The sequence below is a fragment of the Carettochelys insculpta genome, chromosome 1 (assembly GCF_033958435.1).
Source record: "Carettochelys insculpta isolate YL-2023 chromosome 1, ASM3395843v1, whole genome shotgun sequence".
Lineage (NCBI taxonomy): Eukaryota > Metazoa > Chordata > Testudines > Carettochelyidae > Carettochelys > Carettochelys insculpta.
The window spans coordinates 118,260,374-118,271,767 of NC_134137.1; the positions used below are offsets into that span (position 1 = coordinate 118,260,374).

At 47.3% G+C, this 11,394-nt stretch overlaps 1 long non-coding RNA gene across 1 annotated transcript in view; it reads left to right on the plus strand.

Moving 5' to 3' along the window:
• The window catches only part of LOC142011276 (uncharacterized), a 28,956-nt gene extending 17,876 nt beyond the window's left edge, over nucleotides 1–11,080 (plus strand). Inside the window, exons 3-4 of the long non-coding RNA XR_012645030.1 lie at nucleotides 1,315–1,440; nucleotides 5,527–11,080. This is a non-coding gene — a long non-coding RNA (uncharacterized LOC142011276). The remainder of the gene's footprint in view (nucleotides 1–1,314; nucleotides 1,441–5,526) is intronic.
• The last annotated feature ends 314 nt before the right edge of the window (nucleotides 11,081–11,394 follow it).

Genomic DNA, 11,394 nt, shown 5'->3' on the forward strand with positions numbered 1-11,394 from the left:
TTCATCTTTTTTTACACTAAGTCATTTACAATGCTTGCAAAGATAGTCTTGTTTTAATAATACAAGTGTTTTTTTTTTCTTTGCTAACAAGTAGTGGTTGATCTTTTGCATCCTACAAGGGCTTAAAACTACTTGCCTGGCTGCAGATGTTACCAGAGAGTTCATGGTTCCATTCAGTGCTTTTTTTTGTGTGTGTGTGTGTGTGTCTGTCTGGTGTACATGTTATTTCTTCCCAACTGCTGTGGAAAAGGAAGTTGGGGATTTTGCCCTTGGGGGCAGATTCCACATGATTTCTTTCCTGGAAAGTGAGATTTTGTACATTCGCTGGTGGCAACTACTGACTGATTTCAGGGAAGGCTGAAGTCAGGAAAACTGTTCTGTCTCTGGGAACTGCAGAGACAGGGTCTAGAAGTGGTTTCTTTGACTGGCTGGCCCCCATTACCTGCACTGAAAGTGCTCGGGTGGGGAATCAGTTGTGACTGTTTGCTTCTCTGAAGTTTTTCACTGAACCTATGAGCTCTGTGGTTATGTAGAAGTACAAGTAGTGGATGATTTGAGTAATGCTAGGCATTCTGCGCTATATCTTGTGATATAATAAAGATAAATGCATATTCAAAACTAGAAATGTAATGCATACTGAAAAGAGTGCAAAACATTGTGGTACAATTAAAAAGCAAATACAATACAAATGTCTTAAACAAATTAGCAGAGCAGAACTTTGAAATTAGAATAGTAGAGAAAAAAGCCTGTCACTATGACTACATGTAAAACAAGTGTGGCTCTCACACAGGTTAGTTTTTTACTAGCTTGGAATTGGGCCAGATGCCATCTTTAAAGATAAATATTTTAAGAAAAAAATGCGGGCACATACTTGCCTGAGGTTCCTTCTGCTTTATTGGGTTTATCCAAGTTTGGCTAATGGGACTGTCTGGATTGTGGAGTGTCCAAAAGATCCTAGCTTGTACTGTAAGTGCCCAAATGCCATCTGTCCCCTCTTCCTCTCACTGTTTATGGCAGGGGTCTGTCTCCTAAATGCCTCAAAGGTAGTGGTATTATAAGGTGAAGGTGGGATCTCCACCACATGTGGCATGCATTTCTTTGTAAAAACAGCAGGTCTAGGGCTCAGCGTGAGATCTCTCCTAGGCCCCCCTAGCCTTGTGGTAAGCCTGGTGCAGTTGCTTCACTTCCACACAGCACAGCTGCTGCTCCCTGCATCTGTACACCTCGACCTGCATCTCCTGTTCAGTTTTTTCACAGATATCACTTTTCCACAACTGGATCATAGAATAAGCTTCACACCTCTTCTTCCCACAGGCCCCGAAGCTTCCCACGGGCAGGAGCGCGTCTAGTGTGAGGAGCTGGCAGGGTTGGTGTGGCAGTTGCACAAGGCAACGGAGAGTATTTTAGGCATGCACGCCAAGCTGGACAATCAGACAAAAGGTATTTTAAAAACTCACAGGGGTCTAAAGAGGGAAGGCTTGCAGTTTCTGTGACCTCTGGGCAAAGCAAACTTCGTGGAACAACTGCTGGAGGGCTGTTTGTGTCAACATAAGGCAGACACTTGCTCTGTGTTAGAGTGACCAGATCATAACAGTAAAATATTGGGACACAAGGATTCTATTGGACCCACACCCACTCCCACTCCACCCAGGCTCCACAAGCATAAATGTTTTTTCACTTACACTGGTGTAAAACATACATAATTCGATTCACCAAACTTACTCATAAGTACACCAGACGTATCTTTGGAAGGAGAGATATATTTTATTACTTCCACACAGGTTCTGAAGGGATGCAATAAAGAGGAACACAGCATGTTTAAGCAAAGAAGGATCTGAATTTGTTCATGTTTAGTCAGTGGGGCTGACAGTTGCTGCGGGCCAGGGCAAGGTGGGAGGGGGCCCAGCTCTGTGCTCCGGATGGGGAGGGGTCAAGTCTGGAAGAGGCGAAATCTAGAGTATTCATCCCTCGCTCTGCCCAGACTGCAGCACAGGCCCCTGCCTCAGACTTCCTCACAGCTCCTCAAAGGAGCCCAGAGTTCCAGCCACCACCACTGTCAAAATGCTAGGCTCCCTTTGCCCCCTGCTTTCCCCTCCCAGCTGCAGGCCTGTGCATAGTCAAAAAAAAAAGGCCTTGTATCTACACACTGGACAAAGAAACAGATATAGCAATAGATGTTAAGAGTGCCTGTGAGTTTTTTTTCATACCCTTCTTTTTCAGTTATTTGTAACTTTCCAAAAGGTTCACCCTTTCTCATGAAGTATTCTATATATGCTCTCTGCCAAAGTGTATTCATCTCCTGTTATAGCTCAGACGACAAAAAAATAAGTCTTATTTTTTTAAGTCTGAACTATAACAGGAGATGAATACACTTTTCTCCATGCTAAAACAAAACAACCGCTCCACTCGAAGCCTCCCTTGAACCGCTGTAGTGCCAATATATGGCTATGAATACAAACTGGATATCAGATGAGAAAAATTTTAAAAAGATGATAGTTTCATGTTGAAATAAAGGGCAGACCCTGAACTCATGTTTGAATGTTCAGTCAATCCTCTCCCATGCTAATTTCAATGGGAGGTTTGCCTGAGATACGACCTCAACATTTGGCTCACATGTAGGCAGGTAGTGAGACATCAGTCAACATGATGTATAATCTATTTGGGAAAATTTGGAACACTGAGGAGATCCAACAAAACCAGAAACATGGCTACCTTATCAAGCTTCCAAAGAAAGACAACCTGAAGGAACACAAGAACTGGAGGGGTATCATGTTACTCTCTATGCTAGGAAAAGTGTTCAATAGGATTCTCTTAGAGAGCATGAAGACAGAAACTGACAGACAGCTCAGGGAAGAACAGGCTGGCTTCTGAAGTGAGAGATCTTGTATGGACCAAATAGCAACTCTTAGAGTGATCATAGAACAGTCGCTTGAATGGGACTCCCCCCTTCAACAGCATTGATAGAGATACTTTCTGGAAACTGCTGCAACACGGTGGCATCCCATCCAAAATTATTAACCTGATCTGTTCAAGGTATGAGCCCTTGACATGCCAAGTTGTTCACAATGGTGTCTGGACAGAATGCTTCAGCATACTCTCACGAGTGTGACAATAGTGTCTAGCATCACCTTACCTGTTCTTGATCACATTGGACAGGATTATGATCAGGACAACAGATGGCCATCAATGGGGCATTCAGTGGACACTTCTCAAACAGCTTGAGGACATTGGTTTTGCTGACAATGTCACCCTCCTTTCAGACCAACATGAATGCATGGAAGAAAAGGTTGCAACACTAGACAAAACTGCCTCAGTGACTGGACTGAGCATTAACAAGGGAAAGACCAGGACAATGAGGATCAACCAGTCCAACAACACCACCATCACACTTGGCAGGGATGACCTGAAAGATGTGGAGCAGTTCATCTACTTGGGGAGTATTATGGACAGAGATGGAGGAACCAGGACATTAGTGCCAGAAGAGGGAAAGCAACAATTGCATTCAAGACTCTTCATCCCATATGGAGTTTACAAATAATATCTGCAAAGACTAAACTGTGAATCTTCAACATAAATGTGAAACATGGTCTTGTATGGATGTAAGTCCTGGCATATTAAAAAGTCTTCAAATCACAAGCTACAGACATTAATAAACAGATACCTGCCATACATCCTTCACAGCAAGACTTGGCCACAAATGAGGAGCTTTGGAAAAGAGCAGAACAAGAACCACTTGACATTCAAATCAAGAGAAGAAAGTGGGGATGTCTAGGCCACACTCTCAGAAAAGCATCATCCAGCGTAGTCCATCAAGCTCTCACATGGAACCCACAAGGAAAACACAAAAGAGGAAGACCTCAGACAATGTGAAGAAGATCTACTGAGACTGAAGGACAACAAACTGGGGTACTCTTGGAGTCAGCTAGAAGTTTTGTCTCAAGACAGAGTGAAGTGGAGGAGACTTGTAGATGACCTGTGCTCTACACAGAGTATAAGGGTTTAAGTCAAGTAAGTCAGTGACATTAATTTAATATTCCAGCTTTCCAAAAGTGCTTGAACAATAGTCACACATTTACACACTGACAGCAAGATATAAAAATGTACATATTCATCATGGGGCTAGAAGTTGCTTTAGCCAATAGTATGAATTAAAGCAGGAGAGTATTGTGAGGAAATTTTAAAAAGTGTGTTTAATTTTGCAGAATCTTCTCAATTTTTTAGAGATTTCTTGTACCATTTGCTGTGCATTGTCCTGGTCACTGTCTGCACTGCAGTTGGGAGCAAACCTTTCAGCCTGGGTAAACAGACTTGTCCTAGTTGGGCTCAAGATACTGTGCTAAAAATAGTAGTGTGGTCATTGCGTCACCAGCAGTGGCATGATTTAGTCACCCAAGTTCAAGCCCACGCTAATTCTGGATCTGAGCTCATATGGCTAGATCAAGCTTCTGCTTGTTACCACAACATCCACACAGTTTCATGTGCTAGTAGGCATCTGCCTGTCTGGGTAGGGAGGCTCAATCCCAGCTGCAATGTAGAGGGACAAAGGACAAGGGTATGTCATATAGAGATTAAAGCCCATGGCTGGCCTGGGTCAGCTGACAGACTCATGAGAGCTCAGGCTCCTGGCTGAAAAATTATTGTGTGGACATTCAGGCTCAGGATGGAGCATGAACTCTCAGTTCCTGCAAGCCCAAACCCACATCTACACATCAATTATAAGAACTACAACCTGAGTCCCAGTCAGCTGAGCAGGGTGAGCTGTGGCAATGCCATGGGTCACTTATCTGTGCAGAAATACCCTCAGACATCATCTCAACATTAAAGGAGTAAATCAGATTGCTTCGGTGGTGCAATTTCTTTTCAGTGACATTAAGCAACAACACTCAAGCCAAAGCAGTTAATCAAAGTAGCAGTTAGGGACCTCTGTGTAGTTATGTCAGGCAGCAAAGTTACAGGTCTTGTCTCTGTCTTTCTCTCTTGACCCAATTTAGTGGCAATGAAAATGGCATTGTAACTTTCATGCCAAATGCAGGGTTGTGAGAAGACAATTGTAAATGGTAAAACTGCACAGCTTACTGAAATGGGACAAGCAGTGGCTGGACAAAACAAATGTAACTTGCATGTTGAATAGATTGTACAGCTGTACAATCTATTCAACATGCAAGATGAAGTAACATCAAAGTTCCTTTTCCTACAACACCCTTTTTGCTGCTGAACATGTCTTGAACACCTGCTGATTGTTTAGATTGGTGCAGGTTAGTCTGCTGACCAGTTACAACAGCTGTTGTCTTCATGCTATTTGAATTGACTATGCAAATCATTAGGAGAAAAAAGGACAGTGGTCCTGGGAAAGCCTCTGGTTTCCAAACCTATTTCTACCAGTAAGTTAGGAGCCTTATAATGCCTATAGGCAACCTTCTTAATGAGATATTACAATGCCACATTGCTAGTCCTTTAAACCTTATCTCGCCTCATTTTAAAATACAGTTTCTCATTAAAGCTGCAGGATGCATTTGCTTTTCACAGGTGTTTCACATAAGAAGCTGAAGTTGGAGTTCTGGAAACCTACTCGAAAGACTTGGAAGCAGTGACTACAGAGTTGTCCTTTAAAGCACGCTTCACATAAAAGCAAAAGAAAATCCCCCTCACACGCAATTGCCCAAAGCCTAAGAAACAATCTTGGATAAAATGAAAATTTTTGAGCCTACGTGAGCTCTTTTAACATTTTGTAATATGGCCTAGCATGTTTTAAAATGAACTAGAGCACTCTGATGCTTTGATGAAAGTGCAAGGCTCAAAGGCCACTGAATGCTGGAGGGTCCAATTCCTTGCTCACATGCATCATTTTCCACTGGTGTAATTACATTGCCTTGTACTCCTGACTTATTTCAGAGTAATATGGGAATAAGGCTCTGTGAATCATTTCCCTGTTGCATGACAATGACAGAAACACCTATGGTGGGTCACTGAATGTGTGCGTCCTGTGGGGAAATTGAATGTGCTTAATAACCATTCCGCTTCCCTTGTGTTAATAGCTGTGAAGTAAACTCACTTTGACCTTTATAAAATATGTAGGCTCAAAGCCTTTGTATGGACTTTGTTTAAGCTACTTGCAAGGTACCCAATGTGTTTGCTTACTTTGGCAGCACATTTTTTCTTTGGTTTCACTGAGTGAATTTAAAGAGAAACAAAATAGACAGTTGTTGCTAGCCAGGCTGTGAAAACAGAGGGAAGATAAGCTAAAGGAAATAAGGATGCAGGGCTATTGTGACCAGCCATCAACAGTCATACAAACTCATACTGACTTCAGACCATCTTTGACTCTGGTTTTAATCTTGGCAACCACAGTGTGCATCTTCTTCCAGTCACTCAGACTTGATCTGTTCTGGAGATTTGCCCTGAGGGCAGCCATTGCTGGCCAGCTACTTATAGCAGGACCAGTGCAAACTTCTGCTCTCAGTAGGAAGGCTGGTCTGAGTCATGACCAGCACTGGGGTAGCTTGTTCCAGTTTCGGTTCATTCTGAAAGGAGTACTGAACTTGAAAAGTGCTACTGAATGTGAGGAAGGACGGTAGAAGTGGGTTTTAAGTGATGATTAAGGCTATGTTTTAGTCATAGGTACTCAGAGTAAAAGTCATGGACATGTCCATGAGTAGTAAACAAAAATTCATGGCCCGTGACTTGCTTATGACTTTTACTATACCCCACTGACTAAAACTTGTAGGGAGGATTATCTCAAGGGAGTGGCCCTGGGACTGCCACAGGTGCTGATGGGGATGGTCTGGTGGGGCTTGGGTAGACTCCCTACTCAGCTCCTGGGAAACAGCGACTTCCAGCTCTCATCTCCATATGCTGCCTCTGCTCCACCCCAAGTCCCAGTTCTGCTGCTCCCATTCAGAACAGCAGCCAGTGGTACCTGTCAGCACAGGCAGCATACGGAGCTAGGACCTGAGAGAGGAGAGTTCTGGGGAGTCTCACAAGGTGAGCACTGCCCTGCACCCTAACCATCGGCCCTGTGTCCTACTCATCCAAACTCCTGCTACCCACAGGCAGGGAGGGGCTAAGGTTCCCCCAGCAGTGGCCAGTGCATCTGGCCCAGGGGCTGTCCAAGTTGTAGAAGTCACAGAGATTGTGAAAAGTCATGGAATCCATGACCTCTGTGATAAACATGGAGCCTTAGTGATGATACACAGGACTATAGTCTAAACATAGGCACATGGGGGTTGTGGTGATCCACAAAACACTCATCCCAAGGCAAATTGTGATATGTATTGACTAATCTGTAAGTAGTTTCTATCACCTTAACACTCAAGTGCCTTGTGTGTATTAAAAATAAATACAAACTTGTCAATTTATTCCGTAGGACTAAAAATAGAGACTACATAAGCTCATGTGGTCTGTGTCAAAAATAGTCCAGAGAGCAGATAGAAGTTTGACTAAACAAATATATATTACTGTGGGCCCTGCTGCCTGGCCATCTGCCAAACGAGCAGGTTCCAAAGGCTTAGGCGCTCCACTGAGAATGCCCTGCTGTTAGTCTTGGGGAATGCATCCCCAGGAACTGACAGCAAGAATGACCCAGCAGATTACAAGTGCTGCGGTGGGATATGGGGAGAGTGAAAATGGCATGGCTAGCTGGAGCCCATTCCATCTCTGTAGCTTGTAAAACATGCCAAGTATCACAGTCATTGAGCATGGGTACAATTGTATATCAAAATCCCTTTAGAAATCATACTGGCCATTCAAAACACCCTCACATGCCCTTCAAATACACTATTAACCCTCTTCCCACCCATCCACCGTCACGAGAGCAGAAGCCGGCTATTACATCATGAACTCACTGACTAGGGTGTTGCCCACTTTGCTACAGTTGAAGACCTCGTGCCAGGGGTTCTCTGTACTCCTGGTCATGGGGGTTTCCTCATTCTCCCCGCTATGGCAGAGGGGCTTTGTGACTCTCATCACTCCTCCTCCATACCAGAGTTTCTGTCATAGGTTGCCCTGTCTAGAGCAACCCCAGTGGGGGAAAGTGTATATCTGCCTCCTCACAAACAGCCTTCTCTGGCTGTAGGCACGGTCATCCCTAGAGGGTTACAGGTCCTGTAGCAACACCCTCCCTCGAGTGCCTCAGGTACAGAGCCCAGGGTAACCCCTCCCAGCAGGCCCTGCCCCCTGCTCCACACCAAGCCCCATCTCTGCTCCCTCCTGCCTCTGCTCCACCTCCTTACTCAAAGTCCCCTTCCCCGGGCAACACAAGCTGGTAGCAAAAACCTCAAAATAGCCCTTTATTTTGAACTTCAATGCCATTTGGACAGCACCAAATTTGAAATGAGTTAACTCGAAATTAGTTATGCAATTTGCGTTGAACAAATTTTGTAAGTTATTTTGAGTTACAGCTACAGTCTAGACATAGCCTCAGAGTTTTAGGAATACCCAATGAATTGGCTAATAGCCATTGGTTTTTCTATCCTTCATGAGCGTATCTCATTCCTTTTGAACCCATTTATAATTCTGACCATCAAACCATCTTCTGGCAACAAGTCCCACAGGTTGACTGTGTATTGTATTGGAAAATACTTCCTTCTGTTTATTTTAAACCTGCTTCCTATTAATGCCATGAGGTGATCTCTGTTACATGAAGTGGTAATTAACACTCCCTTACTCACTTTCTCCACATCATTTATGATTTTATAAACCTCTAGCATATCTCTCTCCCTAGTCATTTCTTTTCTAAGATGAACAATCACACTTTTTAAAATCTCCCCACATAATGAAGCTGTTCATCATCATCAACAACAACCAGGGGCTCAGTGCCCGTTGGTGTTTGACGCCTCTCTCATTATTTCCTTCCATCTTTCCTTGTCCAGTGTAGAGTGGCTTAGCTTCTGTAGACTAGCTCTGCACCATTCTACTGTATCATCTACCCATTCTCTGTGGGGTCTGCCTCTCTTGTTGGAACCATCTATTATGCTCTTCATTTTTCGTTTGTTCGTTCTGAAGATATGTCTGAATACCTGTAACTTTCGTTGTATGATCTTCTGCAGTAGGTTCTCTTTCGGCTGTATCTTCCTATATAATTCCTCGCTGGTTACCTTCTGCATCCATCCTATTCTCAGGGGGTGTGTCTACACTAGCAAGTACATTCAAAATTCAGATCGGAAGACCGAGTTCTTTCAAAAGAACTCGTGGAGTGTCTACACTGACATGGCGCTCTTTTGAAATTAACTTCGAAAGAACTCACCCAGTCTTTCGATGTCGGTCCTATGTTCCCAGGATGGGAAAAGCACCCTCTTTTGAAAGACAGTTTCAAAAGAGAGCCAGTGTAGATGCTCCGCGGCCCACTCTTTCGAAAGAGCTGGTCCTCCATGGCCGCGGAGCTCTATGCTCCAGCGTCCGGCCATGTTTCAGGACACAGGCTCCCAGAAGCCCTCAGGCAGGAAGCTGAGAGCGTGCAGGCAGCAGGGAGCCCACACTGCTGCCCAGCCATCCAGCAAGGGCAATGCTCCAGCCCACCTACCGGCCTCCCTGGCACCATGGCCAGTGCCCCTGACCCCTGCCCACCCCAGGGCCCCCCCCCAAGGACACCAGGGAGCCCTCTCAGGAGGGGAGCCAGACCCCCAAGCGCCGGGCCCCCTCCTGGACCGACGCCGAGCTGCAGGACCTCCTCGCCCTCTGGGCAGATGAGTAGGTCCTGCAGCAGATGGGGATCTAGCGATGAAACGCAGCTGCATTCGAGCACCTCGCCAAGGGCCTCACCGGTTGGGGTCACCCCACCCGGACCCCGGACCAGGTGAGGTCCAAAGTGAAGGAGCTCCGGCAGGGCCACTGTCGGGCTCGGGACATGGCTGGGTGGTCAGGGGCAGCGCCCACCAGCTGCTCCTACTTTAAAGACCTTGACCGCCTCCTTGGGCCCATGGAGGCAGGACCCCGGCCGTGTTCCTCGACACTGCGGACCCCCCAACAGAACTGGAGCTGGAGGGGACGGGGACTGAGCGGGAGGACAGCCCCAGATCTCCAGCCACCCGCAGGCAGCCGCCACGGATCCCGGACACCAATGATGACGAGGGCTCGAGTGAGGGGGCCCTCGTCATTGAAGTTCCCTTGGGCCCATCCAGCCTGGCTACCTCAGATCGCGCCTCACCCGAGCTCCTGGAGGGACCCACAGGTATGTAGTGTGCATGCAGGGGGCCACGGGGCCGGGGGAGGGGGTGAGCAATCCCACCTGGGGTGGCCGCAGCCCACCCACAGGGACATCGGCCCCACAGCATGGGCGGGCCAGATGGCCCCACCGCCCTGGCCTCAGAGGGCTGATGTGTGGCATTCAACACCATGTGCCCTGGAGAGTACCATGGGCTGCCAGGCTGCGCAGGGACTGAGGAGGGCAGAGGAGAGCCAGCACTCCCGCAATCCAGATGGGGAACCCCGGATGCAGTCCCTGCAGGACCACCAGAATAGGGTGGCTGGGGTGGGAGACTTCAGGGGGTCCTTCATTGGGACGAATGGCCCGTTCCTCTCCCCTTGGCTACGTCTACACGTGAAGCCTACATCGAAATAGGCTATTTCGATGAATAACGTCTACACGTCCTCCAGGGCTGGCAATGTCGATGTTCAACTTCGACGTCGCGCGGCACCACATCGAAATAGGCGCTGCGAGGGAACGTCTACACGCCAAAGTAGCACACATCGAAATAAGGGTGCCAGGCACAGCTGCAGACAGGATCACAGGGCGGACTCAACAGCAAGCCGCTCCCTTAAAGGGCCCCTCCCAGACACAGTTGCATTAAACAACACAAGATACACAGAGCCTACAACTGGTTGCAGACCCTGTGCCTGCAGCATGGATCCCCAGCTGCCGCAGCAGCAGCCAGAAGCCCTGGGCTAAGGGCTGCTGCCCACGGTGACCATAGAGCCCCGCAGGGGCTGGAGAGAGAGCATCTCTCAACCCCCCAGCTGATGGCCGCCATGGAGGACCCGGCAATTTCGACGTTGTGGGACACGGATCGTCTACACGGTCCCTACTTCGACGTTGAACGTCGAAGTAGGGCGCTATTCCGATCCCCTCATGAGGTTAGCGACTTCGATGTCTCGCCGCCTAACGTTGAAGTTAACTTCGAAATAGCGCCCGATGCGTGTAGCCGCGACGGGCGCTATTTCGAAGTTAGTGCCGCTACTTCAAAGTAGCGTGCACGTGTAGACACAGCTCTTATGTCTCCACAGATCCAGCGGCCAGCAGCTGGACCAGCCCCAGAATGGGCCCGGGGAGCCTGACCACAGAGGGCAAGGGAGAGCAGCCCAGGCCCTGACAGCTCGGGGCTGCTGCCAGTTCCTCTGCTGGCACCACCAGGCCGGGGAGGAGGAGGAGGCAGGGGACACAGCCCACATGGCCACCCTCAG